Raw genomic sequence first — 26,120 nt, 5'->3', positions numbered from 1 at the left:
ATGAAAAAACAGTGGAGATAAGCACCTTCTCTGTCATGAACCCTGTTGCCTATTAAGATCAACTGGAGGGGTCCAGTTTTGTTTGCCACCAACTGGTTTGGTAGCAACTCAGGACAGGGCCTTTTCTGTGGCTGCCCCATGGCTTTGGAAGGTGCTTCCTGCTGAAATAAAAGCATCTCTTTTTCTGGTTGTTGTTTTTTTTTAAAGGAGGACCCTGAAGACATACCTATTTTTCCAGGCCTTCAACTGAGATCAAATTTTAAATTTTCATATGTATCATTATGTGTTTCATAATGTATCTATTATGACTTTTATCTTCTTTTGAATTTTATATGTTTTGTATTTTATATTAGATTTTAATTCTGTATACCACCTGGAGATTTTGATATTAGGCATTATATAAATTCAATCAATCAATCATTCAATGATTGATCCACAGGTGGAGTGCAGGTCTACGCTTCTCCCACTCCAGTTCTAGCAGCCATTTCTGCCCATTAAATTGGTTGAAACACTGGGCTGATTGACGATCATGCTGAACGGATGATAGTGCTGATGAAAATCATCAGATTGTAGACCTGCCTACATATTGTTTCCAGTGATTTTTATTGTGCCTCTGCAGATGCCCATGTTCTTCTTTGAGAAGAATGAGCTATGCAAGGAGATCATTTGCCTGGTTGGGCACTGAAGTCCCCAACCAGATGAATGTCCAGAGATATGGATTTCAGTGCCCAACGGGGCAAATGTCCAGTCAGCCCAGCTCAATTACCACCGAAGAGAGGGGCTGGAAGAGAGAGAGGCTAATGAGTATGACGAGTTGGAAGTTCAACAAATGCAGCTGGAATCTTTTCCCCACCCTTCCACCTTGTTGCAATGAGCCACTCCTGAAAGCAGGAAATGCTTAACATACATGGTTTCAGTTAGATTTCATTGTTTTTTCCTGTGTCATTCCTTCTGTTTACTTTCTTCTCTTTATAAATTTTTGTCCAGCACTAGAGTGTTGCCAAATGTGCATCCGAGTATAGGAAGGGACAAGAATATGAATAATCTTGCGAGTGTGTACAGCCTATGGACCTGTGTTTGGGGTGGTATAAAAATATGCTAAATAAATAAATAAGATGTGGCATTAGGAGTGCAAATCAGTGCTTTGAAGGATTATAGATACAGGTTAGTTTTGTAGCTCTAGTATAGCTAGACAACTCTTAACCCTCAATCTCACCTAAAGGAAAAGAAATAACCCTGTAGTATTGCCATTTTAAACCTCACACTGGGATTCATTATCCTTACAAAAGCAGCTGCATTAATATGTATACCATTGTGTATACCCTTTCATTTCATGACATGGATAGTGATTTGACTTCACATCTCTGCTTTGAACTTATAGTTTCATTTTTTTTAATTTTTCACACACAAACGCACGCACACACTGATAGGATAGCATTGCTAAATATATTTTCCTGATTTTGTTTTCTAATGAGCAATGTTTATTGTGCTAGAGTCCTTTGAATTCTTAACCTAACCAATCCCCTTTAAATTTTGACTGTCAAGTATGAAAACAAATCTTTAAACTACTTCTCATTTATAAATCGTATATCAAAAGCTGAGTGTTTAAGCCTCAGAAAGTAATCGCTTGGATACTTATAAGATGTTTATCTTATTCCATAAGCTGCTAAAAAGACATTCAGCAAAAGCATGATACAGGCCATATGCCTTCCTCTGAACAGTACATGTCAGTCAAACACACTCTCTGGACTTTAGGAATACATTAGCAAATGTATCCCGACAGCCAGAATGCAAATAACTTTCAGCTTCTACTTTTGTTGATTCTGAACTTAACTCAAGAGTCCTACTTGGTATTATAAACAAAACTTGCCAATCAATAAGATGTAGATTTACAAAAAAATAAAAAAAAAACCCAAAACCACATCATAATGTTTAAGGCTGGGATCCTTAGACTGTAAGCTTAAATGAAAAGCTTAAAAAATTATTTTAAAAACTTGCTGGATTAGGATTAGAAGAGTTTCTGATTCAAAATATATTTTAATAACTGTGAAAGTTTAAAAGCCAAAATGAATAAATGGAAATAGTTTCAAAATAGTTTCTGCTGGATTCCCCACCCCCCCAACAAATTGTAGACCTGTTTATGCAACAATCCTATGCATGTTACTCAGAAGTAAATCCCATTTAGTTAAATACTATTTTCCCCGTATAAGTCTCAAAGAACACCTGGCATTAAAAGTGTTATTAGCCCTGACAGGTCTAGATTTTCATTAGTCAATAGCATCTGCATTAGGATCCCACAAACTGGGACTACAGAAGGGGGCATGGGCCTTTAACCATAGCCCAACCACATTCCTGTTCAGCAGAGGGCCCTGCTACTGACTGAATAAAAACTAATTATTTATTACTAATTAATGATATTAATGTCATGTGCAATCTGGCACTTAGTATGCAGAGGGCTGAAGCCTTATTGGGCTACTAAACACATCTCAATGGGGAGATGTGAGAGTGGGGAATCCACTTTCTTTCTTCCTTCCAAGAATATCCAAATATGAATTTACTAAGGCACAAAACCAATAAAATACTATAATAAAGAACATGCAAATGAAAATTCCAACATATTTTTAGCCTTTTAAGGATCAAGAATTCATGTTTTGTGAATTCATGTTGTCCTAAAACCAAGGGATAGCTTATTCCTTAATTTATAGTATAACGTCAGATACTTTTGAAGACACTGGCTGACATCCAGACTAATGAAGCAAGGATGCTACAAAACAAACACCTGTGCTTCTGAAGACTTCCAGATTAACACTGCACCAATGCTTGTGCATGCAGCAGAGGCACTGAATTTCAAAAATCTCCCCTTTCCCCAGAAATGCTTTGTGCCACCCCAAAATATGTACCTGAGGACTACACAATCCTCAAGGACATATTTTTGGGTGGCACTTCTGAGAGAAGGAAATTTTGCAAAAAAAAACCCTGCCCCTTGGCTGCATGAGTGATGGAGCTGAGTTTGTTAAACACTTCAGAAGCACTGGTGCTGCTTCTGTAGGAGCAGTACTTCATTAGTCTGGATGTCAGCCATTGGATAAAAAGAGCAATGAAAGCCAGACTTTGGTCTAGTAATACAAGAGCTTGCTTTGGACAGGGGCAGATTAAGCTTCTTGCCACCCATAGGTAGACAAGGATTTGACATCCCTCTCTGTGGGTGGTGGCAGCCACAGTGGCTGTCTGGAGGGTTGGGGAGCAAGAGGAAAGTCCCCCCTTTTATATTTAAAACACTGCCACTGTGCGGCAGGATGGGGTGGTGGAGGCCGCAGCAGCGGCTGTGGGGAAGATGGGGGTCAAGGGGGAAATCACCCCTTTTATCTTTAAAACAACACCACTGTGCTGGGGGGTGGGGAGAGAGCGCGCAAAATCCTTCCAGCTCCCCTCCTCCTTCCCAAATGACTGCACATCTCCAGCCCATTTTGGACCTTTCTCTGCATGTGTGCATGCAGAGAATGTGCTCATTATGGACTGCAGATGGGCCATTCAGTCATTTTGGAGGGAGTAGGGGAGCTGGAAGGAGCGCTTTCTTACTACCCTCACCGCCCCCAGCCCACCGCACATCAGCCTTCTTTCAGAAGGTAAAAGGGGAAACTTTCCCCTCACACCCGCCATCTTCCTTGTAGCTGCTATTGTGGCCTCCACCACCCCATCCTGCCACACAGCAGTGTTTAGAAGGTAAAAGGGGGGATTTCCCTTTCCCCTCTCGCTGCAGCCACTGCTGCCCCCAGAGTGGGATGGCACAATTTGAAGAGGGGCAAAATTTGGCACTCCTAAAATTTTGCTGCTGTAGGAGAGTGTCTACTTTGCCTCTCCATTAATCTGCCACTGGGTTTAGGGTGCTTGCACATAGTTTGTTAGGCTGCATTGGTCATGTTTTTTTTTCATATTATAACTTGGTGTGCATGTGTCTGAAGAAAGCTAATTTTGTTATTTGGGTTTGCATTGTACTTGCAGCTAAGCTGGCGGCTGCATGTAGTTATGAAATTGTTGACACCCGACAAGGACATTGACATGAAGTATTCCTATTGTCAGAATGCAATATTATCAACAGACATTTTATTCAGGCTCTGCTAAATTCTAGGCTCTGCTACAGATCCTTCCTTCTTAATGCATTTATCTCATTTTAGGTTACTTGATTCCAAATATTCCAAAACTGGGCAGAATTATGTTGATTTACAAGCTGAGCAAGTCTTGGGTAAATGGTATTTCAGCATCAATTGGATAGTGTTGTGGCTCTGAGCAGTGTGCCGTCGAGTTGGTTTCAACTCCTGGTGACTACAGAGCCCTGTGGTTGTCTTTGGTAAAATACAGAAATGGTTTACCATTGCCTCCTCCTTTGCAGTATGAGATGATGTCTTTCAGCATCTTCCTATATCGCTGCTGCCGAAATAGGTGCTTCCCATAGTCTGGGAAACATACTAGCAGGGATTCTAACTGGCAACTTCTGGCTTGATAATAAAGTTGTTTTCCCTAGGGATGTGCGAAATATTTTGGGTACAGAACGATCTGTACCCAATACAGCCAATTTCGGGTGATTCGGATCCGAACCGAATCACCCTTCTGGCCCTCCGAAATTTTTTGTAGCCGAACCGAATCACCTCCATTTCGGCTCCGAATATTCAGATTTTCGGATTTTGACGTCTATTTGAATTTCCCGCCTTTTTGCCTCCCATTGACTTCAATGCAAAAAGGTCTGAAATTCTTCTACTCGAATTTCGGGTCCCAGGGGCAAAATAGTGGGGTGGGGTGGTAGTGCCTAATGGGTGGAGGCTACCACCCCAATTGCAGAGTGATTGGGCAAAGGGCTGATTTTTGGTGAATTGTTGAAGTTTACGCGTCTTTAAGGTTTCCCCCCATTAGGTATATTGGAGGGTGTATCGCTTCACGTTGGGGGTAAAGGGGTGGCCTAGAGTGGTGTGGGGTTGGTGGTAGTGCCGGGTAGGGGCAAGGAAGCTACCTGAATTTTTTCAAAGGATTTGTGCAGAGGGCTGATTTTTTGTGAATTGTTGAATTTTACGCGTCTAAGGTTTTTCCTAATAAGGTATAATAATGGAGCTTTCAGCAGCCCCATATGTGCACTTGGGGGGTGCTGGGGTGGCTCAGAGTGAGTGGTGGTGTAGTGCACATAGGGTGCCAATCACCCCCATGGGTTTCTAACCCATGGGGTACTTGGTTCTGTTGTTTCTGAGGTGTTCTGAGTGTGGATTCTATGATAGCAAATTAGAGTGGATTCATGGTGTCTCACTGAAAATCTCATTTGCTATCATAGAATCCACACTCAGAATACCTCAGAAACAACAGAACCCTGTACGCCATGGGTTAGAAACCCATGGGGGTGGTTGGCACCCTATGTGCACTACACCACCACTCGCTCTGGGCCACACCAGCATCCCCCAAGTGCACTTATGGGGCTGCTGAAAGCTCCATTATATTATAACTTATGAGGAAAAACCTTAAAGACGCGTAAACTTCAACAATTAACCAAAAATCTGCCCGCTGCCCAAATCCTTTGAAAAAATTCAGGTAGCTTTCTTGCCCCTACCCGGCACTACCACCAACCCCACACCGCTCTAGGCCACCCCTCCCCCCCCCGATGTGAAGCGATACACCCTCTATTATACCTAATGGGGAAAAACCTTAAAAATGCGTAAAATTCAGAAATACACCAAAAATCAGCCCTCTGCCCAATCACTCTGCAATTAGGGTGGTAGCCTCCACCCATTAGGCACCACCACCCCACCCCACTCTTTTGGCCCAGATCCCACGTTATGCCCCCGGACTGCCCCAAAGACACTAAAACCTCAAAAATTCACCAAAAACCAGCCCTTTGCCCAATCCCCCGGAAATTTGGGTGGTAGCCTCCACCCATTGGGCACTACCACCGCATCCCACTATTTTGCCCCGGGGACCCGTTTTTTAATCCAGATCGATTTGGATTTGAATTGAATCAGGGATGATTCGGATGGGCCATATTTGGATACAGAACAGAACAGGGGTGTTTCCGTTCGGCTCTAAATCAAAACACCGAAAATCCAAATTGCACACCCCTAGTTTTCCCGCTGCACCACAGTTGACCTCAAACTCAAATTGTTCACCTATGCAGAGAAGCAGCTTACATGCTGTGCACTTAAGAGTAGTAACTCACAGTCTCTCTCCCTCTCTGCCTGCCCAATTACTCAGTTTCTGTTATCTTTCTGAACAGAAAATATAAACTATGAATGTATCTGTAGCAGATTATAGCCTTTGTTTCAGAGCTAGATTCCGTGAAGAAAAGAAATGCTGAATCATCCCTTCTGAGCTGCATGACTAGGCTTCTCCTAAAATTCTTCTTTGTTTTTGCTAGATTAAAAAATGGCTGCCATCACTACCCCTCTTTATTACAGAGCTTGAACCTCCCTGGACGGCGTGGAATACTAGGGAAAACCCTTTTGTTATTGGAAAAGTACACACAAATCCTCCATGTACAAGCCTACACATGGTGAGAAAACTGGTAGTTGCTGAATATCTGATGATGTGCTTACAGCAGTCCCCAACTGATTTTTCATCAGAATCTTTAAAGCTTTCAGAAACCTGCTCTGATTACTTAGAAAGCTCATTTGATTTGGCTATAACACTTAATGGTCTATGAATGTAAATGAAAAGGAGGATGTAGTTTGTATTAGTTAACATTACAAGAATATGCTGCTACTAGTGAAAACTATCTAGGCCTTTTGTATAACGCCCAAGCATTTGCCTTGAAATACAAACTGAAATACATTGCAGTCCATTTAAACTATATATTTTTAGAAAGTAAATGTTACACCTGAATAAAAATGATTTATTTCATAATGGGACTGTAGCATGACTACCATGTATTTCAATTAGCTTTGCGCATGAGAAGATTCTGTGTGTAAGATGATGATGATGATGATGAGTGGTTGATATGATGAGGAAAATTACACAGAGTAGCCTCATTAAAATTAAAATTAAATTAAAAGGACAAGTTAGGCTTTACTCAAAACTTAAGTAATTTTCCTTATCATGTCACCATGATTATTATTTCTAAAGTGCCTAATATCTATTGTGCAAACAGATCCTGCAGGTAAAGGAAAGGTTGTGCCATCAAGTCGGTGTTGACTCTTGGCAACCACAGAGTCACGTGGTTTTTCTTGGTAAAATACAGGAGGGCTTTGCCATTGCCTTCTCCCTTGCAATAAGAGATTATGCACTTTGTTATGTCAAATGAGTTTCTGCCAATTACCATGTTGTAGGAAGAGTCACACATATAGGCTGCCATCTCTCTAACCATGAGTCAGCTATGTATTTTATACATATTTTATAACAAACAAAAATAGTTTCTTAAGCTGGAGTGAGTGTTTTGTGCAACTCTAGATACAGCCACTAGAAGAAGTAACTCCAGATACAGCCACTGTAACTCCAGATACAGCCACTAGAAGAAGAAGAAGCCTTTATAAAAAGGCTGTCCTGAAGCCAGAGAGGGCCTGAGGAACATGCTTAAGCATGAGGTATTAAGAAGACAGACAGATGTGGAGTTCTTTAATCCCTTGATGGCAATAAAAGCCTCTTCTCTTTTTACTAACCTACTCACTTTGAACAAATAATCTGCCTAGCTCAGCTCCTGGATCAGACCAATTGGTTTTGCAGTACTACAAAGTCTTTCTCCCTCATATCAGCCTTTTATTAATAATATAGAATTAATTCATTTTTGTAGAGATCTGCATGTTGGCGATCTAGTTGCAGATGGCATTGGCCTTTTGCACCAATAACTCTTAATAACTCTAGGATAATTTGGAGTAGAGATTGTCAGTAAGGGTCTCCCCTTTCTTGCTTGATCTATGCTTCTATGAACCCTCCTTGATATAATCTACTCAGGAACTTCCTGGGAGTGTAGCTAGCAGCTACAGCATAGGCCTTCCTATCATGCACTTCTAAATAAAATAGATTAGTTTAACCTTAAACCAATCTCCATGCTTATAATTTACAAGCTGTTGCTGCTGTTAGCTTCTGCTGTAATGGGAGTGAGCTAGCTCCTGAAATACACTCTAGATAGATAGACAGATAGATAGCCCATGAACCGTAACAGGTTAGGATGCCCCAGGCTCAAATTTTAATATTCTTTTATTTTTTCCTAATACTGCAAGCCCTCCTCCCCCAAGGAATTTCACTAGGCTTAACAAAGCTATTTTAGCTTTTTTTCAAAGTTTCTCAAATATGTTACCTGTATTATTGTTCCAAAAGCTGGTAAATCTTTATACACCAGATTCCTTCTTGCTGGTAACCACCGGTCTATACAAATGAGTGAGTCTTCCTAAATGAGGTGAATGGGAAAAACTGGGTGAGTTGGCAACAAAATGGCACATGCAGTTCAATGTTGGCAAGTGTAAAGTGGTGCATATTGGGGCAAAAAAACCGCAGCTTCACATATACGGTGATGGGATCTGTGCCGTCGGTGACTGACCAGGAGAGGGATCTTGGGGTCGTGGTGGACAGCTCGTTGTAAGTGTTGACTCAATGTGTGGCAGCTGTGAAAAAGGCGAATTCCATGCTAAGGATCATTAGGAAGGGGGTTGCAAACAAAACGGCTAATATTATAATGCCCTTTTACAAAACTATGGTGTGGCCACTTTTGGAGTACTGTGTACAGTTCTGGTCACTGTATTTTAGGAATTATATTGTAGAACTGGAAAAGGTGCAGAAGAGGGCAACCAAGATGATCAGGAGCCTGGAGCACCTTCCTTATGAGGCTAGGCTACAGCATCTGGGCCTTTTTAGTTTGGAAAAGAGGCGACTATGGGGAGACATAAAAAGGTGTATAAAATTATGCATAGAATAGAGAGTTGTCTAAACAGCTTGTTTTGGGGCTGCAAACTACACCCTCTGTGTGATTTGGAGTTGCAGGCTTGTAATTTCTTTTTTGGATACCTGAGCTCACGGAATTGAGAACTCTACACATGCCTATATTTGGCCAACTATGCATTTTGGTCACTTAGTACAAGCAAACATGGGGCAACACTGCCTAAGGTCAGAATAACAAATGACTATAGGTAGTCCCCCATAGCCTCTCTTGTACAAAGGAGGAAGCTAGCAAGCAGACAGGTCAAAGAGACCATCGCAAGAGGAATAGCTAACTTCCTTCTTTGGCAATGCATTTAGCCTCGCTAACCGCTCCTACAACAAGCAATCCATATAAACATGGCACACTCCCAGCCTCCTAGCACAACATTAATGAGCTGTCAAGTACCCAGCTGTCAAGTATCTGTTAACAGGAAAAGAAAAGCTATCTCTCTCTTCCAGGAAGAGATGTCCTGGTCTCAGATAAACCCCTTTGGGTTCACCCATTCAGTACTCCATGCACAATTCTCAACCAGCCATGCCACCTTTTGTTTCTTAAAGATGATCAGGGGCCAAGAGCTCCTCCCTTATGAGGCAAGGCTACAACACCTGGGGCTTTTTAGTTTAGAAAAAAGATGGCCATGGGGAGACATGATAGAGGTCTATATAATCATCCATGTTGTGGACAAAGTTGATACAGATAAAATTTTCTCCCTCTTGAATTACACTAGAACTCATCCCATGAAAATTGATTGCCAAGAAATTTAGGACTAACAAAGGGAAGTACTTTTTCATACAATGCATAATCAACTTGTAGAATTCTCTGCCACAAGCTGTGGTGACAGCCAACAACCTGGATTGCTTTAAGAAGGGTTTGTATAACTTCATGGAGGAGAGGTCTATCAACTGCTATTAGTCAGAGGGCTCTAGGCCACCTCCAGCCTCAGATGCAGGATGTCTATGAATACCAGATGCAGGGGAGTAAAAGCAGGAGAGGGGACATGCCCTCCACTCCTGCTTGTGGGCTTCCCAGCACCATCTGGTGGGCTACTGTGTGAAACAGTATACTGGACTAGATGGGCCATCCAGCAGGGCTGTTCTTATGCTTTTACACCTGCTGGTTCTGAAAAGTGCCAGGTCTGCTTAAAAGTTCAGAGTAGCACCAGGGCAGAGCATAATGGCAATGGTAGGCTGTGCATCATGTCAACTATTGTTAGGGTGGCAGTCTATGGGAAAGAGGAGACACACATTCAACACCCTTACTGCCCTCACTGGCCCTGACACCACCCATCTTTTCTCTTCCTGCCTTCAACTTCCTTCCAGGTCACACCACTGCTTGGCTAGTGAGGCAGCATTCAGAGAGCTGTGGCAGATTCACACACCAGCCTGAATTATTAGTGCTGCTGCACCTGCAGCTTGCTTATTCACACACTCTCTCCTCCCCCGCCACAAACCTGTCTATGTTTTCTGCCCCATCTTGGGAGGAGACAAAATAGCTTTGTTGCTGGAGAGTGCAAGCAAGTGAGCTACTGGTGCAGGCACAGCAGTGGGCGGAACCATTCGTGCTATCTCATTGGCAAAGGAGTGGCATGTCCTGAAAGAAAGTTTGACTTGGACTGGTTGGGAAGCAGGGGTGGGACCAATGAAGGAAGTGGGGGCAGGGCCAGAAATGGAGCCAGATCAGTGCCAGCAAATGCTCCAGCCCAGCTGAAGGAGAGGGCAGCAGGGGTGGAGCTATAATAGTCCACATGGTTCCATGCTGAGCTACTTCCTGAGCAATCTCTATAGATTTCAGGGCAGCCTCACTCAACCCTTCTGCTCCCTGATGCTCACCTCAATGCCATGGGCACCCAGCAGACCCACAGTAGCCACAGTGTCTTGCTCACCCCTCACCCCTGTGTGTCCAAACACAGGCCGCCACTGCCCTCCCTATGCTACTGGAAGGCAGCCAGGCAGCAAAAGACAACAACAACAAAAAGCTTCATATCAGAACTCAACATTCATAGTATAACAGCATTAAATAAATTCATCTGCAAGTCAATGGAAATAGTGTAGCTTAATATAGCATTTTGATTAAGAACAGATGGCTTGTTAATTAGGATTATCCATCTGCCCTCAATCAATGGTAAAACCTGTGAGATAATGACGGATGTGACAGGCAGTGCGGTATATATGGCCTCTTGTAGGAATACATTCACCCAATTATGCCTGATTCATTTGCTCATTTTGTATACTAAAGCAAGGGATGATAATATGGAAAGCATACAAATTAAAAATGGATCTGTGAAACAATTAGCTAGTTTGTTGGGATAGGGCAACAGTGATGAATCTGTAACATTAATTAGGTAAATTTTACCTCTCTGTGTGAATAACCCATAAGCAGGTCGTGGTTTTCTTTTTTGTTGTTGTTTTAAGTAATTGAAGCAGCATCCTGAATATGTTCTGAACATCAGGTATGTTGATTAAATATGGGAGATTCCAGTTAGGAGACAGATATTTATTTGAGAATATTTGAGGCATTAAGGTATTCATGCCTTTCTGAACACATAGACCATAAGGGCTATGAAACAACTGATTAATTCTGTCCATATAATCTACAATCCACAAGTGGCATAACTGTACTTAAATGCCTTCTATCTTATTGACTCATAAGTGAGACTAAAGCCTTGTGCAGACAATAGGATTTGTCTTCCACGTGTACAATGGATGTACGCACAGTGAGAGTATTGTGTTCTAGGGTTGTGCATTTTGTTTTGTTTTTATGTTTTGTTTTTGGCCTGAATCCGAAACACCCCCATTTTGTTCTTTGTTTGAAATTGCAAAATCCAAATCTGAAACGTTTTGGATTTTAAAAAATGGCCTGGGGGAAAAACTCATGGGAACTACACCACCACTCGCTCCCGGCCACCCTAGTGCCCCCCAGGTGGAGTTATGGGTCTGCTGAAACCTCTATTATTCCCTGGGCGGGGGGAACCTTGAAGAAGCGTAAACTTCAATAATTCCTAAGAAATCAGCCCTTTACCCTATTCCTTTGGAATCTGGGTTGTGGCAGACACCCCTTGGGGCACTGCCACTGAACCCACTGTTTTGCACCTCAAGCCCCCTTTCTGTCCTCAAGCTGCCCAAAGACATGTCAACTTCAGAAATTATTAAAAATCATCCCTTTTCCCATTTCCTTTGGAATCTGGGTGGCAGCAGGCACTCATTGGGCCACTACCACCTGAACCACTCTTCTGCCCCCAAAGCCCCCTTTCTGCCACAAATCCACCCCAAATAACATCATCACCACACATCAACAGCAGCAGAGCTTTGGAAAAAATCAGGCAGATTTCCAAAGGTCATGCACATCCACATCCCCCCTGCCCTAAATGCAATTGATCCACACACAACAGTGTGAAACAACAACAATGAAATGCACACTGCCCCACTGGCCAATGAGGGTAAATGCACACTGCCCCACTAGCCAATGAGGGTAAAATTTACCCTTAAATTTGCTTAAAAGGAATAAGGAGGCAATTGCCAGCAGATCAGCCCATGCTTTCGCTGGCCAGTCTGCGGGCTGGAAGGGCTGGAAATTCAAACAGATGTCAAAACTCAAAATGGAGACTGAAGGAGAAAGACTTTTTGCGACTGCAAAATGGAGTTCCAAAACAGCCGAAACAACAAAACATTTTGTATCCGAAACAGGGATGTTTTGTTTTGGCAACAAAATTTTCTATTTTGAGCATTGGGTGTTTTGTTTTGGCTACAAAACAGCCGAAATGGCCTGTTTTGTGCACAAAACGTTTTGTATCCGAAATGAAATGCACATTCCTTTTGTGTTCCATGCAAGCCAAGTTATTTGCCAAGCCAAGGATCCGGGAGCATCCGATTCCAACAGCTTAGAGAGAAAATGCCAGAACCTCCACCTGCACTAAGCAGGGAAACAAGAGCTGTACACTGCAACACAGAAAAAATGTTGCTCCAGCACTAGGGATGTGCCCCAAACCATTTTTGTGGTTTTGTTCTAATTAGAACAGAACTTGAACTGGTTCTACTTATTTGAGTTCTAAACTGTTAGAACTGGCCATGGTTTGGTTTGAATTAGAAACCCCTGGAACTGGTTCTAAAAAGTTCCCCATAGTGAAAGATGGGACCTGAACTGGCCCATTATTCCCTATGGTTAGCACTCAGGGGTGCCAAAGTGGGGTGCATGGTAGGCCCCCATGGGTGCCAACTACCACCCAAGTCCCAAAACAATTGGCCAAAGAGGCAATTTCTAATAATTTTTAAAATATTTTTTTAAAAAATATTTCTCCCATAAGGAATAATGGTGATGTCACATGGATTCTACTTTATGAATCCCTAAGTAGAATCTATGTGCCATCAGAGAATCCAACAGTATTGACATAAGAGAATCCACATGTGTTAGATTCTCTAATGGCACATAGATTCTACTTGGTGATTCATTATGTAGAAAAAATGGGCCAGAGGCTTGAAGTCAGGCTAGTTCACTGGGCAGCAAGCAAGAGGGGAAGATTATGGCCACACCACACACTCATTCACTACACACACACACAAAACACTACAGCCAGCCAGGTAAATATTGTAATATTTTTTAAAAACAGATAGGGGGTGAAAAAGCAGGAGTCAGTCAAACCTCTCTCTGGAGACCACCAGTCCAGACAAGGCAATCAAAGCAGCAGCAGCAGCAGCAGCAGCTCTTCAATCTCTCTCAGGCAGCAGGTAGAGCCGGAGCAGACACAAGCAGCAGAGACAGAGATCCCTAGCCACAAAGCAGTCTTTAAATATAAAGACCACTTGTCTCTCTCCCCTTGCCAATGGGGCAACAGGTATCCCTGAGTGACATAGTCTCAAAGCTACCCTAAGGGCCAGACACATCTGGCTAATCAGGGGATCTGCAGCACAGCCAATCACTCCAAGTGACACAAGTGTCACAAAATGGATAACAGTCCCTTTCTTACAGAAAATGGAGGCTCAAGCCAGTTAGAACCAGCTCTATTAAGGGCTTGGTCCAGTTCAACCTAGAACCGACTCAAATTTTTATTTTAAAGTTCTGGCTCTACCTAGAACTATCAAGCCAGGGTGGTTCTAGAACTGATTCACACATTCCTACCAGCAGCTTCCTGCAGCAAACAGCTGGTTTTTATAGCTGCTCACCAAGCAGAGTGAATTGGCTGTACTGCTTCCCTAGGGAAGGTTCTGTTTCTTAAAGGGGTATTCTCAAATTTCTTAAGCACTGACTCTGGTGATATCACAGTGCCTCCGCTAAGACTGTTTGTTTGTTTGTTTGTTTGTTTGTTTAACATATTTGTATACCACTCACTACCAAAGTCTCTAGGTGGTTTACAACAATAAAGCCCAGAAATTTTAACAATTAAAACATTTTTTAAAATCAAATTAAAATGCCCATTAAAACTATCAAACAGCTAAAAAGGTTGGCTGAGATGAGTCTTTAGTTGTCTCCTGAAAGCCAACAGGGATGGAAGAATTCTATTCTCAGCAGGAAGTGCATTGCACAGCCTGAGGCAACTATAGAGAAGGCTTGACTAGTAGGTTATAAGAGACTGATTCCTCTGATTCCTCTGAAGGAAGTTAGTAGCAAAGAGAAACCTTTTCAAGTGGTGATTATCTTATATGATTTAGCAGAGGGAGAGCAACTGGCCCTATCCAACCCCAGCACAGCATCCCTCTAGTGGCTGTTGCTGGAATTTGCCTTATGTTTCTTTTTACATTGTGAGCCCTTAGGGACTGGGGACCATCTTATTTATGTATTATTTATTTTCTATGTAAACCGCTGTGTGAACTTAGGTTGAAGAGCAGTATATGCATATCTGTGGTAGTAGTGGGGATGCTGGCTCAGATTTCCTGGTTCTCCTGTTATGGGGAGGGTCCCAGTGGCACAGGGTCAACTGAGGTATGGATTAAAGATTCTTCCCATCCTGTCTCATCCCTTGAATTTACCACCTAATCCCCAATTTGTAGCGGGAGTTAGGGAGGTGGATCTATTTTTTTTTAAAGCTAGTACATGTGTAGACTGCACTCCATGCCATGGCCAACTCTGAAAGCAGGGTATCTTATTGTGTGGAGCACTGCTTATGCATGTATGCTTGTACACACAAATGGACATTGCATATGTGCATTCAAATGTGCATTCAGTGAAGGCCAGAATTTGTTGCTTCCTGCTGAACATGGTTCAGCATGTTCATGCTTCCACCATGAACATGCATGGTGGATGAGCCCAATTTCCCAAATGGATTGTAAGCCTAAAGCAAACACAAGAATATAGTGTACAGGGGCCCTTAATTGTCCATTCCTATTTTGGATATGATGAAATATGTTTGCTGCTCCTGTTGTTCTTCAAGATTGTCTCCTAAACAGCCTCTTTCATCCAGGAACTAGGGAAGGGAAGTGCATGAATGATTTTTTTTGTTTTGATTTGAACCCAAATTGAATCACCCCCAAATTGTTTTGGGTCCAAATCTGACCTCCGAATCACTCCAGATAAGATTTGTACCTGAATTTTCTGAATCCGAATTGATTTGGGGCAAAAAAGTGTCCCAGGGGCAAAAGATGGGGGGGGGTAGTGCCCAGTGGGTAGAAGCTACCATACAAATTTCAAAGAAATTGGGCAAAGGGATGATATTTAAAAAAATTTGAAGTTGGCACATCTTTAAGCTTTTTCCCATAGGGAAATAATGGGAATTTCAGCAGCCTTAGTTATAATTCTGGGGGGGGGGGACCAGAGTGGCCCAGAGTGGGTTGTGGTGGGGGGTAGTGCCCAATGGGTGCAAGGAAGCTACCACCCATATTTCAAAGAAATTGGGCAAAGATATAATTTAAAAATTATTTTTGAAGTTGCCATGTCTTTGAGGCAGATTTGGTGCAGAAAAGGGGTTTTGGGGGCAGAAGAGTGGGTCAGGTGGTAGTGCCCCAATAGGTGCCTGCTACCACCCAGATTTCAAATAAATTGGTGAAATGGGTGATTTTTAAAAGAATTTCTTAAGTTTGTGCATCTTTAAGGTTTTCCCCATAGGGAATAATAGGGCATTTCAGCAGCCCCATAACTCACATGGGGGGCACCAGGGTGGCCCAGAGCAAGTGATAGTGTAGTGCACATATGGTGCCAACCACCGCCCAAATGACAGGCCCATAGGGAACTGGGATTTGTTGTTTCTGAGGTGTTGTTCTGAGAGTAGATTCTCTGGTAGGAAATGAGAGTGGATGCAATGATAAATCACCCCTATGATAAACCACCCCTAACCCTAACCCTAACCCATCCTGGTTATCCCGCTGGGAGTTATAACTAAGCCTGCTGAAATCCCCATTATTCCCTAAGGGAAAAAGCTTAAAGACAAACCAGCTTCAAAAATCCTTTAAAAATCACCCCTTTGCCCAATTTCTTTGAAATCTGGGTGGTTGCTTCCACCCATTGGGCACTACCACCTGATGCACTTTGGTCACAAAATGGAGGTCTGAATCTCCAAATTTTTCGAGTCCAAATCTGGAGTGATTTGTTTTGTACCTGAATCTGGGCAATTGAGGACAAGGGTGATTTGTTTTGTCTACAAATCACTCGAATCAGCCAGGTTTGGGTACAAATCATTTTGTACCTGAATCATTTTGTAGTTCCCTACCAGGAACTCCTTGAACAGATCAGCATCAGTGGGTTTACTTCACCTCCTCATTGGACTGCTCATTTCTTACTGTCAAGAAATAAATGACACAGCCCTCATCACTGGTAACAAGTTATGGAAGCATTAAACAAGGAAAAAGTTAAAGTTAAAGTAACATGCATGATAGAAGACCATTTCACTCTGTTAAGACAATATAAGTTATGGAGAAAATGACATTTTATAGAAAGTAAATGGATTTATAAGAACTTTAATTTTAATTGTAAACCGCCCTGAGGCATTTCGGAAGGGTGGTATATAAATAAATAAATAAATAAATAAGAGTATCTGCTAGAGTTGTGAAGAAAGTTATTATTTAAGTAACAGGGAAGAATGAGGAGCTGGGATATGTGGAGATAACAGGGAAACAAAATAACTGAAGATATGAGAAAAGTCAAGGTTGATAATGTTAAGACAATGGCAATTCCGTTCACATATTGAGCAAAGGTTTGAATCCATTTGGAGCATCAATCACCTTATGTTAAAATGTGAGAGAGAAAGTAGTTCCAAAAAAGTTCTTATAAATCCATTTACTTTCTATAAAATGTCATTTTCTCCATAACTTATATTGTCTTAACAGAGTGAAATGGTCTTCTATCATGCATGTTACTTTAACTCTGTAATTTGAATACTCTGTAAACTCATATCTGCTTCATTCTTATTGACCTTCGGTTGGAACAAGTACATCATTCCAATGCCCCTTAAGTATCTTTGGTCTTGATTTTTACATCCTGGAAAAGCTGAAATGTAAAATTTAGTTTCTAATATATGGTCATTACACTTTTTAGTAACTCTTCAATATTGAATGTAGGGATGTGCTCAAAGCGTTTTTGCCCCTCTATTTCCAGGCACCAAAACACTTCAAGCTGCCTGAGCTGAATCATTTTGGCTGGGGACAAGAAGGCACTTTAAAAAGATGAAGGTAGGTCTTACCTGACCCTCTGTTGCTCCTCTGCTGCCTCCCACCATACCAGAGAGGTGCTGTTTGCATTAAGCAGCCAGGTTCTCTGTTTGCCTTGCTGCATTTGCTTACGAACAGGAAGTTCCCAGTTCCCAGCAGCCTTTGGGCAGTGTCAGACAGGAAATGTCATCTGAACATGTGCATACGCCATCTTTGAGTGGTCAGCAACACTGGGAACTTCCGCCCCCCTGGATGTGATCGATAGATAGACAAACTTTATTACAGTCTTTGACCAGTACAGAAGCAAGAAGGGCAGGGGCACAGAATCAGGTCCATACGATAATATAGCAGCAATAACTTTAAATAGAGAGAGTAGTATAGTCATATATTAGATTACTCCAGTAGATTACTCATTAGATGCCATCATATATTCATTGCAATTACACAAAACCTAGCCACGTTATGAGTAAGGTGGGCTCGATGCCCCCTGGATCTGCACGGAATGCTTCTTGCACATCCCTAATTGAATGTGATTGATATATTGTTTCACAAAGTAGAGAGACATAACATTTTTAGGTTTGAAATATCTCCAGGAGTTAAGTGTGGGGTTTTTTGCCCATTCTGCTAAACATAGAGGTACATTTGACTCTTCATTACGTACAGTGATGAGTCAGGTTTAGTAGTGTCTTTGTGGTAGCTTCACAATGCAGGAGAAAGATGCTAACGGTAGAATGTCTATTTCCTTTTGAAAAAGAAATTTGTCTTGAACCTATAACCTCCTGTAGCTCTAAAATGAAAACTGGTTGAGCCAAAATACCCAGTCCCAGTAATCTAGGAATAGCTATGGAATTCTCCCCCCCACCCACCCCACACAAAAAAAATCAAAATCAAATGCAGCATTAAATAGTGTTTGCTGATTTGGAAGTATATGAGACTTGTGCAATATGAATCATTTATTTTGCCACAGAGAGAAATCTTCTTTGTGAAATGGTGGACTGTTTCAGATGATATCTTATCTTCTGATAATGTCCCAGCTCCCTGCCAGCATGTCCCTTTTATTGTTTGGGGATGCTGTTCATCTGAATGGCTGCTCGACACATGTTCCAAAGAAGGGAGGACATCAGCACACTGCAGAAGACATAAGAATCCATGTGCTGATAATGTGCCCCCTTTCTAATTGCATGGGCTGCTAAGTATTGTCCAAAACAGCCCAGAGTTACTGGATCGGAGATGGGTTGAGGGATAATCTTTTCCCCATTGTAATTACAACGGAGGTCTCCTATATTATTTATTTATTTATTTATTGAATTTATATACTGCCTAGTACAAAAATCTCTAGGCGGTGTACAAAATTAAAACATAAAATATAACACATTTAAAATTCATAAAAAGATAAAAATCATAATAGATTAAAAATACATTAAAAACACATTAAAACCTAAAAAAATGAGTCTCAGTTGAAGGCCTAGGAAAACAGTTACATGTCCAGGGTTCTCCTAAAAGCAAACAGAGAAGGAGATACTCTTATTTCAGTAGGGAGTGCATTCCAAAGCCCTGGGGCAGCCACAGAAAAGGCCCAGTCCCAACTTGCCACAAAACAGGTTTGCGGCAACTGTAACCGGATCTCTCCAGATGATCTTAAAAGGTGATAGGGTTCACGACAGAGAAGGTATATAGTTTCTCTGTGGATCCTGACTTATTAATTCAAAGTAAATTATTTTTAATTTCTATTAATTGTTTTTAACCATTTTAAATGTCTTTGTGTTGTAAATCACCTCAAGATTCAGTGATTGACTGTGTATATTGTAAATACATGTATCTGGAAGTGATGAGCTGAGCATAACATAATGTACTTGACACAATCAAACAAAAATTAAGAATTTTATTTAGGAGGCAAATAGGACACAAATAAACTCACAATGGTCTAAGACATATGATCCAGCAATTTTACTGAGACTAAGCAGGAAAGATAGAATAAAGACAAGTCTTCTTAATCACGAACCCCAACGCCTGTTAAGAACATCTGGAGAGGCTTGTCTGCCATTGCCACCAGCTCATTTGGTGGCCACACAGGGATGAGCCTTCTCTGTTGCTTACCCGAGATGCTGGAATGCACTCCCTGTGGAAATAAGAGCCTCCCCATCTTTGACAACTTCTTAAGACGTGCTTAAATACTTATCTCTTTACACAAGCTTTTTAAAATGTTGAGTTTTAAATTCTTTTAAGGTTTTTATTTTTTGTGTTTTAACTTGTTTTATATTGTTGTAAACTGCCCAAAGACAGAAGTTTGGGGTGATGAACAAATCTGATAAATAAATAAAACTAATAAATAAAATAAGGCCACTTCATATGAGACATTCGGTGCTTTAATCGTAACCATGAAGGAATCCCCATATGTAAATCATGGATTAACCATTTAAAATAGATAAATGGAAGTATGATCATTTTCCATTCATCATTTTCTTGGATTTTAATGGGCAACATCTATAGCGGGCAAGATAAATATGTATTTTGTACTAGAGGAACCATTAATGTGTACAAATTGTCTCCTGCGAAGTAGTGAAAGTTAAATGATTTGCTTAGTTTTCTCAAATGAAATTTTGAAACGTGATACATATCTAACTCTTTCAATGCAGGTTTGAACAACCTGTGACCCTTCAAGCTGAAAACATCCAATGAGCTATATGGAAACCCACCATAAGCTCAATAATAGGAATGTGCATTGCATTTCAGGTACAAAATGTTTTATACTCAAAAATGTGATTTCCGGGTGTTTTGTATACAAAACGGAACACAGAATCCAATTTCAAAGATTTATGTATCCAAAATTAAATGACTCTATTTTGGATCTAAAAGTTTTGTATTTCGGAAAACGTTTCGGATCTCCATTTTGAGATTGCTAGAAGTCTTTCTCCTCAATCTCCATTTTGAGTTCTAACGTCTGTTTAAATTTCCCGCCCTTCAAGTCTGGCAGATTGGCCAGCGAAAGCAGGGGCTGATCTGCTGGCAATTGCCTCCTAATTCCTTTTAAGGAATTTTAATGTTTAATTTTACCCTCATTGACCAGGCGGAGGGCAAAGAACAGCAAGGGGGGCGGGTTTCGGAGGGGTTTTGCACCAGCGTATTATTGGGGGTGCAGGCACCATTTGATCCTTTCTGCTGCCTCCTGTGTGGAAGCTCTATTGCCCAATTCCTCAGCCTTGATGACCCTATTGTCGACCATTGCTTCCAGTTGCTCAGCATTGCTGCTGTTGTCCAGCACTGCCATCATTGCTTGCAGCCAGCCTGCCAGCCTTCTACCTCTGCCTGTGCCATTCTCTCCTGCATTTATTGCCCTCTCTTTTTTAGAAAGAGAGATTTGGAAGAAAAGAGGTTTTTTTTTAAAAAAAAAAATTCTCTGTTTTATGCTTCTCCCTGCTGCTGAGATAATTATCACCCACAGCAGTGGACTACAGAGAAACCCAGCATTTGAAAAGATGGAGTGAGAGTACCCAATTATAATTTTAACACACATATGCACACACCACCACCACCCACACATATGTCTCTAATCTTTGTATATTTGGTTTTTTTCTCTCCCCTGTTTGGAGGGAGGTCTTGGTTTTCCCTTGCTACATTGTATCTATCTGGCTGCTGCTTGTTATTGACATTGGATCAAATCCATTGATCCAATGTCAATAACATTGGGGAAGTGGGCAGGGAGGTGGAGTGGCTGTGGTCTATAAGGATAACATCTTCCTTACCAGGGACCCTGTTAGGGTATCGGACCATTTTGAATGTGTGTACTTGAGTTTGGGGACCAGGGATAGATTGGGACTTCTGTTGGTGTACTGATTGTCCTGCTGCCCAGCAGAATCCCTTACTGAGCTCACAGACTTTGTCACGGAACTCGCGTTGGAGTCTCACAGACTTTTGGTGCTAGGGGACTTCAATGTTCATTTTGGGACCAATTTGTCCAAGGCGGCTCAGGAGTTCATAGCGGCCATTACAACTATGGGCCTATCCCAAGTGGTCTCTGGATTGACACATATTGCAGGTCACACGCTTGATTTGGTCTTTTTGCTCTGATTGGGGTGGTGTTCCATGGGAACTCCTGTGATTTCCCCATTGTCATGGACGGACCACCATCTGGTTAAGGTTGGACTTACAACCACTTCCCACCTCCGCAGGGGCGAGGGGCTTATTAGAATGGTCTGCACGAAGAGGTTATTGGATCCGGTAGTATTCCAAGAAGCCTTGGAGGGATTTAATCTTGGCTTTGCAGGTGATCCTGTTAATACCGTGGTTGAGAATTGGAACAACTTGCTCACCATGGCAGTAGACACGATTGCTCCCAAGTGTCCCCTCTGATCTGCTTCAAAACTGGCCCCTTGGTATACGGAAGATCTACGGGGGCTGAAGCAGCAAGGTAGGCAACTGGAATGCAAGTGGAGAAAGACTCGATTTGAATCCGACAGATTGAGACATAGAGCAGATTTAAAGATCTATGCTCATATAACACGTGCAGCAAAGAAGCGGTTTTTTTCTGCCTGTATTGCCTCTGCAAGTTCATGTCCGGCAGAATTGTTCAGGGTTGTGAGGGGACTGGTATCTGCCCCCGCTCCCTTGAACCAGAATTTGGAGTCATCAGTTACCTGCTGTGATGTGTTTAAAGAATTTTCTGCGAATAAAATCTCTCTGATTTAGGCCGACTTAGATGGAGACTCCACAATTAATTTGATATTTGAACTGGAGATGTCTGTCAACTCCTCTTATGAGATTTGACTGGATCAGTTTCAGTTTGTGACTCCTGAGGATGTGGACAAGCTGCTTGGAGCGGTGAGGCCTACCACTTGTTCTCTTGACCCTTGTCGAACATGGCTTGTTTGATCTAGCAGGGAGGTTGTTGTAGACAGCCTGGTGGAAATAATAAATTCTTCTCTGAGGGAGGCTGATATGCCAGCTGTGCCCGTTTCTCGAGATCAATGACCTCAAAACAGTGGTACATTTGTTGGTAACCCCCCAGTCTTGACTTCTGTAATATGTTCTACGTGGGGCTGCCTTTGTACGTAGTCCGGAAACTTCAGTTGGTTCAGAATGCAGCAGCCAGGCTGGTCTCTGGGTAATCTTAGAGAGACCACATTACCCTTCTGCTGATGGAGTTACACTGGCTGCCTATAGATTTCCGGGCAAAATACAAAGTGCTAGTTATAACTTATAAAGCCCTAAACGGCTTAGGCCCTGGTTATTTGAGAGAAGGTCTGCTTCATTATGAGCCCCACCGTCCATTGCGGTCATCTGTGGAGGTCCATCTCCAGTTGCCGCCAGTTCATCTGGTGACCACACAGAGATGGGCCTTCACAGTTGCTACCCCAGGACTATGGAATGCACTCCCTATTGAGATACAATCCTCCCCACCTCTGACAATTTTTAACAAATATTTAAAAACCCATCTTTTTACTCAGGCCTTTTCCAGCTTCTTCATAATGTATAGGTTTTTAATTCTGTGATTGATTTTTAAATTGTTAGTTTTTAATAGTTTTAATGTGTTTTTATATGTATTTTTAACTGTTTTATCATTGTGAACCGCCCAAAGATACAGGTTTGGGGCAGTATACTAGTGTAATAAATAAATAAATAAATACATATGTCAGTAGAGTTATTATTTTGAAACATTGTTTCATTTGTGTCTGAATCTGTTAAATTCCATGCTTTGGAAACCTGGTTCTTTGTACACTGCATTGCTGTTATGGTTGGTGTGCACTGTTAATGTTCTTTAGGGCAGATTCAGGGCAGAAAGGGGGCTTTAGGAGCAGAAGAGCAGGTTGGGTGGTAGGGATGGGGTGGTAGGAATTGATCATTACAAAGGAATTGGTCAAAGCGTGGACTTTTTAGGAGTTCTTGAAGTTCGTGTGTATTTGGGGCAGATTTGGGGCAGAAAGGGGGCTTCAGGGGAAGAAGAGTGGGTTGGGTGGTAGTGCCCCAATGGGTGGTGAGATTATAAAGGAATTGGTCAAAGGGCTGGTTTTTTTAGGAATTGTTGAAGTTTGTGTATCTTTGGGGCTGATTTGGGGCAGAAAGGGGGCTTCAGGGGCAGAAGAGTGGGTTGGGTGGTAGTGCCTCAATGGGTGCCTGCCCACCACTCCAATTCCAAGGGAATTGGGCAAAGGGCTGATTTTTAAAGAATTAATGAAGTTTACACGTCTTTAAGATCCCCCCCCCTAGAGAATAATGGAGGTTTAGGCAGTCCCATAACTCCACTTGGGGGGCAATGGGGTGGCCCAGAGAAAGTGGTGGTGTAGTGCACATAGGGTGTCAAACCCCCCCCCCATACCCACAAGCCCGTGGGGTACAGGGTTTTGTTGTTTCTGAGATGTTTATTGTAGACTCTGGTAGCAGATGAGATTGGATTCTTGTTTGTCACTGAAATTCCTCTGAAATTTGGGTGGTAGCTTCTGCCCATTGGGCGCTACCACCACCACCCACTTGTTTTGTCCTGGGACCCGTTTTTTTTTAATCCGAATTTTTTCAGATTTGGATCATGAAAATTTGGCCTGAAAATGAAATCTGTGTTTTGGATGGGTTGATTTCAAACAAAAAACGAAATGGGGGTGTTTTGGCTTTGGTTCAAATCAAAACAGAAAAAATAAAATGCACACCCCTACTCAGTAAGTCTCATCCCACAAGGTTGCAAAAATAAGTGAGGGGTGCAGGGGAGAGGGGTCTTCAAGCACCTGGAAGGCCACAGTACGTGACTACTGGGGTCAGTAAACTTTGTATGTCACATGCTGTGCAGTTCTGTGCAATATGCTTAGCCTAAAACATCACAATTAAGAGGGTTGTTTTGTTTTAATCTAACCCAATGTTTTAGTTCAAGGTTGCATGCAGAAAGCTAATTATAATCAGGAAGGGTGTTCCCATTGGAAAGGTAAAGGCTAATTTTTATCTCCTTCTGTTAACATTAAAATACAATGAGGTTGCAGATCGATTTTGATCGTAAGTTTTCATTGTTTTCACACATTGTATATTTGTGTCTTTTGCTCTCAGAGCAGTCAGCTATGTTACCAAAAAGTAGAAAGAAAATAGAGCATAGAGGCCAGGGACCTTCAAGAGGCACTTGGTAGGCATATACTATTCAGCTACAAGCACTGATGGGATTAAGAAGTTAGTTCTGCATTATCTCAGAGCTAGGCTAACACAAGCACCATATTGTTCGGAATGACAGTTACTATGGTAACTCCTTTCTTTGGTCTCCCACTGAAGAACATATCCACTAGCAGAACAGACCTAGTAATTATATAGTGGTTCAAAAAGAAATATCATTAGACTCCTTCCACTTTGACAAGATTCCTAAATTTCTAAATATAAAGATTGCATATTTTAAGCATTTTGCCCTTGGAAAAAGAGTCCTTCATTCAGAATTACTGCATGTAGATTGAGTAAGGGACATTCATGATTCACACCCACCATGAAACCACCATTTGTGTGAAGGATCAGGTTTTTTTGAAAATAGATTTGAAATTAACTGTCCTGCTAAAGCAAGCTACTGTATAAATAATAAAATCCAGAGATCGCAACAATTAGGATGTTGTTGATCAATTATTCAGAAAGCAGATTTTGCATGAATGAACTGCCCAAGAAAAAATGCATTCCCCCTCTATCTTGCTCAGTTACACTCTGGACTGCTGAAGCCAAGCAAGCTTGCCTGCCCTCAAAAGCAAATGCAACCTCACAAAATAATGAAAGTAGATGAAAGACAGAGTTGACTGGGGGGAGATCAAGATAACATTGAATCAAATAAAATGCTCTAACAATAAGTGAAGCAAACCTCAAACAAATTCAGAGACAAGTGCTGGAATTAAAACCCGAAACTTTAGACAAAGACAAATCTATAGACCATCTTCCTCGCTTTCCTCACATCAGAAGAATGGAGAAAAAACATGACACAACTTTGTTTTATTTCTAACACATGCTTTTGTTGACCACACTGCACTTGGAGGTTCTATGGGTCAAGAAGCCCCATCAGATACTTGCACACTTCGGCAAAAATGAATTTGAGCTTTATTTTATTTTATTTTATTTTATTCTATTCTATCTATCTATCTATCTATCTATCTATCTATCTATCTATCTATCACATTTTTATACCACCCAAAACGCGAGTTCTCTGGGCAGTTTACAAGACAGGAGTGTTAGACGGGTGTGTTTTATATGTTTAGACAGGAGTGATTACATGTTTTGCTGCAGTATCCAGCATGGGAAAAGAAGACCAAAGGAACAAATTAGATTGAAATGGACAAATGTATTTGATGGAGAAGGGAGAGAAAGACCAGGGCAACTTACTTACTTTCTTTCTTTCTTTATTTCTTTCTTTCTTTCTTTCTTTCTTTGATATATTTATGCTCCTCCAGTGCACTACTGCCCAGCTCACAACAATAAAATAGATACAAGACACAATAAAAGTAATTAAATTAACAAACAAGTTAAAAGGTTAAAACCACACTCATTATGAAGTTCAAATTAAAAGTTATTTTAAAAGCTAAAATCTGAAAATTATAAATAGCTAAAGAACTTACCAGATATAACAAAAATGGAGCATTAAGAAGTCTCCTTAAAAAGCTGTGTTTGAATTACAAAACCCTCCCAAAAAACTAAGGGAGGGAGCATGGCAAAGCTTTTCAGGGAGT

This window comes from Hemicordylus capensis, chromosome 3, assembly GCF_027244095.1.
Source record: "Hemicordylus capensis ecotype Gifberg chromosome 3, rHemCap1.1.pri, whole genome shotgun sequence".
Classification (NCBI taxonomy): Eukaryota; Metazoa; Chordata; class Lepidosauria; order Squamata; family Cordylidae; genus Hemicordylus; species Hemicordylus capensis.
Note: the sequence above shows the minus strand (reverse complement) of the source record.